Here is a 5941-nt window from a genome sequence, read left to right as displayed (position 1 = left end):
CACCTCCTTCAATTTTTCATCTTCTATAAATGTTTGAATCTCTTACTCACTGTCTGATCCATCTCATATCACCTTTGCTGCTATGAGCTTGTATCCCCTTTTTTTTTTTTTTTTTTTTTTTTGCGGTACGCGGGCCTCTCACTGCTGTGGCCTTTCCCGTTGCGGAGCACAGGCTCCGGACGCGCAGGCTCAGGGGCCATGGCTCACAGGCCCAGCCGCTCTGCGGCATGTGGGATCTTCCCGGACCGGGGCACGAACCCGTGTCCCCTGCATCGGCAGGCGGACTCTCAACCACTGCGCCACCAGGGAAGCCCCTATCCCCTTTTTAATGGGATCTCTGAAGGGAGACACAAACACAAATCCTCAACCCATTATTTGGAGCCAAATATCCATTATGAGTCATTTGCTATATTTTCTTCCAGATTTTTTTTCTGGCCTTAAGTTTCCAGTGTATGTTCCACAGCATATTAATTTCACAGGAGATTAAGTTTTCTGAAAAGAAAAGAAACTTTGGAAAATTTTTCCCTCTTAGAAATTTATAGTAACACATTAACATAATGTATCAGTCAGTATTCAGAAATGCAAGCAACAGGAGCTGCCTCAAACTGATTTGAATAGGAAAAGATCTTAGTTGAATGATATTAGATATTTGACAGATTCACCAAGAAGACTAGAGAATGAGGGCTTAGAAAATGGGCAAGAATAAACAAAAGATACGCAAACTGGGCTTCCCTGGTGGCGCAGTGCTTGGGAGTCCGCCTGCCAATGCAGCGGACGCGAGTTCGTGCCCTGGTCCGGGAGGTCCCACATGCCGCGGAGCGGCTGGGCCCATGAGCCATGGCCGCTGAGTCTGCGCGTCCGGAGCCTGTGCTCCGCAAGGGGAGAGGCCACGGCAGTGAGAGGCCCGTGTACGGCAAAAAAAAAAAAAAAAAAGATACGCAGACAGAAGCACAGCAGTCTGGCAGGGACCCTATGTGGTCACCCTGGGCACTGGCCAGCATGGGCACTGGCAAAGCTGCTGCCCACTGTCAGGAAAGATTCTCCACCACCTCTGCTTCTTGGGGAAACCAGCCCAGATCCAAACTTCCAGGCAGGTGCATCTCTCTGGTTGGTGCAGCTGCCAAGAAAGAGAGGAATAAAGTACATAACTAGAATTTTCAGCTTCTGCAATGGGAGATGGAGTCTGCCTCACAAGATGAGATATTCCCCACATATAGGATGGGAATCCAGGAACTGGGCAGCCAAAATGAAAAAATACCCACTTCCCATATCCAGCAAGGCTCTGAGAAGACTCGCAAAAATAAATCCTGTCTGATAAGGTTTCACTTAGGCTTTCCCCATCTTATTTTACCACAGCCTTTTTCTAGAACAATTATTAACATCTCACAAAAAATAGTGCTCTACAGAAAGTAATATGTGAGATGCTGTTACATATACTAGAGTAATATCATTGTTATGCAAAACTGGAATCATACTGTACATGTAATTTTGTATTGCTTAATGTGCAACAGTATATAAGTTAAGAGGGCATAATTAACACGCTTTCCTTGTTTCTGCTTTCTTAATGCTTTCCTTTTTTATACCTCCTTGCTCTTTCCTTTGTTTTCTACTTTTGTTATAAGGATTATGTTTATTTCAACATATCTTCTCCAGTTACTTGCAAAACATATACTTCACTCTTCATTTTTCCTGTGGGTACTTTAAAGATTTTCAAAAAACTTTTTACAAATATTATTCTAATCTTGAAAGTCAAGAATAAAGTTATATCCTTTCATTTTCCTCATATGAAATAAAGAAATGAATACAATTTTACTCTTTCCAAACCCACTTCCTACTTACGGTCAATGATTTGCAATTTAAATTCCCATTGTTGCCAATAAATTATTGTGTTTACATTGCATTTTTTCTTGAAACAGTTTTGGGGTTTTTTTTTTAATTTTCTTTATTTTTTTGGCTGCGTTGGGTCTTAGTTGAGGCATGCGGGATCTTTCATTGTGGCGTGGGCTTCTCTCTAGTTGCGGCGTATAGGTTTTCTCTCCCTAGTTGTGGTGCGCGGGCTCCAGAGTGAGCGGGCTCTGTAGTTTGCAGCACGCAGGCTCTCTCATTGAGGTGCTCGGGCTCAGTAGTAGTGGCATGTAGGATCTTAGCTCCGACCAGGGATCGAACCTGGGTCCCCTGCATTGGAAGGCGGATTCTTTACCACTGGACCACCAGGGAAGTCCCTGAAAGAGTTATTTTTAAAACTTACTTTTAAAGTTTAGTATAATAGTAAATTAATAATATATTTTATTATTATGTTTTGGTAATTTGGACTGACTATAATTTAAGTGGCTTTATTGGTTTATTATCAAGAATTCTAAGTCACCGTGCTCGAGTCCTTAATTTTGTTTCATCTTTCGATGAGGGGTAGTACTTCCAGTAATTTACTGCAAGAAGAAAATATAATCAGTATATTTACTTCCAGAAGAGAATATAATTAGAACATTTTATGGACCTTGGCATATCTGAGAATATTTTTCTGGTGTCTTTACAGATAGCCAACAACTTAGTTATAAAATTCTGAGTCACAAACTTTTTTTTCCCCACAAAACTGAAGATTTTGTTCACTTGTGATCCTTATGAGTAAATTCTAAGAAATACCAGATACTTGAGTTGTTCCTTCCTAGATAACCTTTTTCCCCCTTATAATCCAATACTTCTTCCAGAGCGTGTCTAGGCATCTCTGTCTTTATAAATTTTACATGGATTGCAGTAAGCCCTCCTCCTACACATTCTTGTATCTTTTTCATCTCAGGAAGGTTTTCTTTCTTTGTATTGTAAATAATTACTTCTGCTCTATTTATCCTGCCCTCTTTCTCAGGAACAACCATAACCACACAGGACGGTGCTGAGATTAAATGTCCAGGTGCGAAAACTGGCCCACCTGGGGTCACACTCCAGTTGCCATCCAACAAGCTCTGTGATCTTGGGCATGTTTATTAATCTTCCTAAAGCTGTTTCCTCATGTGTGAAAATGGAGTAATAATACTTTGCAAGGAGTAAATATGATGCTTATAAATGGATTAGCACAGTGACTGATACCTGAGAATATCAGGTTGCAAGGTACCTGACATTTTATCTTCTTGTTCAAAATCAAGTAGAAAGAAAGGAAGAACAAGGGAAAAAACTTCTTTATGATTACAATTTCAGATTTGCTTCATCTTAATTTGTGCTTGATACTTAATCCACAGTGCTTGGAATAACTGTGTTTTTAATTTTTCCCTCTGTTAAGAGTGTTAAGATGTTGTAACCCTTTTTTTTTTTAATTTTTTTTATTGGAGTATAGTTGTTTTACAATGTTGTATTTATTTCTACCGTACAGCAAAGTGAAGTAGAATTGTTGTAACCCTTTTATATAACCCAATAATTTTTTTGTAACGTGAATGATTTCACCCTCTAATTTATCTGTGTGCAATGAAGATATTCAAGCATTGATATTAATTATTACATTTAATAATATAAAAAGCTAATCCATGTGGCAAATGCTACAGCTCTAAAGAAAGTTTGGGATTTGTTGTTGCTGTTGATTTGCCATACTGACCTCACCTGTGTTGATGGCCCACGCCTTCCATGAGTGACAACCTGCAATTCTATTGGACACTCTTAGCGGTTACCATTATTGTTAGAATGTCACAGACCACTTTCGGTCTCCTCTTTTTCTCTTTTACACCTTCTTCCTGCCCTATGGTTCTTATATTGAAAGACTGGGAAGATCAGGAAGGAATTCAGGTCTCTGGCTGCCTCCTATGGGTAGAGAGAAAGATAGGATTGCAAACACACGCATAAAATAAAGTAAACCCTGCAAGAGACTCGTCTGTTGATGATAATCCTGTGTAACCAGGAGCTTCCCTCCTTGCTGATGTGGCGGGAGGGGATGCTCTACCCTTTCTAAGCACCACCATTCTTCTAGGTATCCAGGCCCCCACCGTCCATGTGGGTCATTGGAGGGTGAGATGGGAGGTTCAACCAAGTCTCCAGGCCCAGGGTCACCTTCCTACTGAACCAGGAGGTGCTGGCCCTGATCAGCTCCAAGAGGCACCATCTCAGGGCCAGAGCTTGTTCTGTAGACTCAGTGATCTCTCTCTTCTCCTCCACCCCACTTTGTCATTGCCCTGGCTCCTTGGGGGGAGCAGGGGAGGGGTCTCAGGGAAGGATTACCTACACATCCAAATCTTTATTATCTTGCTACTCTACCCCAGCTTTTTAAAATGCAAGCACCAAAAATGTGACGCCTATGTTTTTTCAGGTTCTCCGCTAACCACATCCTTAAAGCCACAATGACTCTGGTCCAGCAGCCTAAGTAGTGAGAGGGCTCAGGGGTATCACTCAGTGAAGCCAGAGGAGGGAAGAACACAAAGGGCCCCCAACCCCATCTCTGAGCCCTTGCAGAGCAGACCCTTGAGGACAGTGGTTCTCAAAGTGCAGTCCACGGAACAGCAGCACCAGCTGGAAATGCAAATTCTCAGCCCCAGCCGACCTGCTGTGTTAGAAACTCAGATGGTCCTGCCATCTGTGTATTAACAAGCACCTCAGGCGACTCTGATGCATGCTGGATTTTGGGAACCATGGCTCAGATACCAAATGTCTTCCCACGTTTTCACAGGCGGAAGAAACTCTCCCGAGAGAAGACAGAAGAGAGAGTGCTGCCAGATTTTCTCAGTCCTCGTACTTCCACGGATTTGGTGTCTGCGGGGCTGGCTAATGTAGAGATTTGTCTTTCTCGCGATCTTCGTGAATCATTCCATGAGAACATGGTGGTGTCAGGGGCTGCAGCCTAAACCCCTTTTCAGCCGGAAGCTCTCTTTGCAATCTCACGGCAGCTTTGTGGGATGGGTCATGTTATCCCCACTTTCCAGCTGAAGAAACTAAGTTTCAAAGAAGTTAGCTGCCTTTTTCTAAGTCTGAGTTCAACTCCCTCCCTTCTGCAATGCCGTCCAGCACCAGAATACCCGAGTGTGTGTCTCAGCCCTGCCACCAGCCCTGAGCCATGGGCACAGAACTTCACATGTCTGAGCCTCGGTCTCCTCACCTATAAGGTAGGGGTACACCTGACCTGCCCGGCCCACCTGCCTCACAGTCATTTAGAGAGCCAGGTGGGAGAAGAGGATATCAGTACAGTAGTAATCTCTTAATTATCCCCCATTGTATGTGTATGTGGGGGAGGGGACGTGGGCAAAGGACAATGTCCCAAGGAGTGTGCGGGGAGGGTCGAGGAGTCACCAAGGATGTAAGCTGCTGTGACAGAGTGTGAATGCGGGGGCTCCTGAAGGGACGTCTTAGGCAGGACTCTTTGGGCTGAAAAGAACAAAACTAAAAGTAGCGTCAGGAAAAAAAAAAGAATCATATCACTGGAGAACACGGATAAATGCCAAGACTCAAATGATGTCACCTGGTTTCTAGATGGATGGATCCACCGATGCCCTGTCTCTCTCTTAAGAGATCGCCTTCTCCCCTGCCTTAGGAGACCTTCATCCACGAGGAGACAGACGGCTCCCGGCTTTCATCATCCACATATGGCAATCACAAGGCAGAGAGGGCTTTCTTCCTCTAGCATCCTTCCCCCAGGAAAGGACCCTGATTGGCCCAGTTTAGGTCACACGACCACCCCTTCAACAATCCCTGTGGCCAGACTGACATCACCCACAAGAGCTGGATTTGAGGCTTGGAGAAAAGAGCGTTCTGACACTTCATTTATGTGGTTTGTGTTTATTGCGAAAGACCCAGGAAATTCCATCCCACAGGACATTCCACAGGATGTCAGGCTGCAAGGTGTTCTCTGAACAGTTTTCTAATTCCCCCTCAGGCTCTCAACCTTGTCATACTGAAACTCCAGCCTGACATGGTTTCAAAACCGGCCTTCAGGAAACCACCTCACCTAGATCCAACCTCCAGGCTCCAGGCA

At 44.0% G+C, this 5941-nt stretch overlaps 1 long non-coding RNA gene across 2 annotated transcripts; it reads right to left on the bottom strand.

Annotated features, from left to right (window-relative positions):
- Window positions 1–238: 238 nt before the first annotated feature.
- On the bottom strand, window positions 239–5675 carry LOC309831761. 2 transcript variants are annotated; one of them, XR_014297632.1, is made up of 3 exons: window positions 5429–5675; window positions 1840–2222; window positions 239–492 (listed from the first exon to the last, which is right to left on the bottom strand). It is a non-coding gene; the product is annotated as an uncharacterized lncRNA (long non-coding RNA). The 2 variants fall into 2 exon arrangements; XR_014297633.1 differs by lacking the exon at window positions 5429–5675 and adding an exon at window positions 3586–3685.
- Window positions 5676–5941: the final 266 nt, after the last annotated feature.

The sequence above is a fragment of the Grampus griseus genome (assembly GCF_964374135.1).
Source record: "Grampus griseus genome assembly, chromosome: 1".
Lineage (NCBI taxonomy): Eukaryota > Metazoa > Chordata > Mammalia > Artiodactyla > Delphinidae > Grampus > Grampus griseus.
The sequence above is the reverse complement of the archived record's forward strand: the minus strand, read 5'-3'. Positions and strand labels throughout refer to the sequence as shown.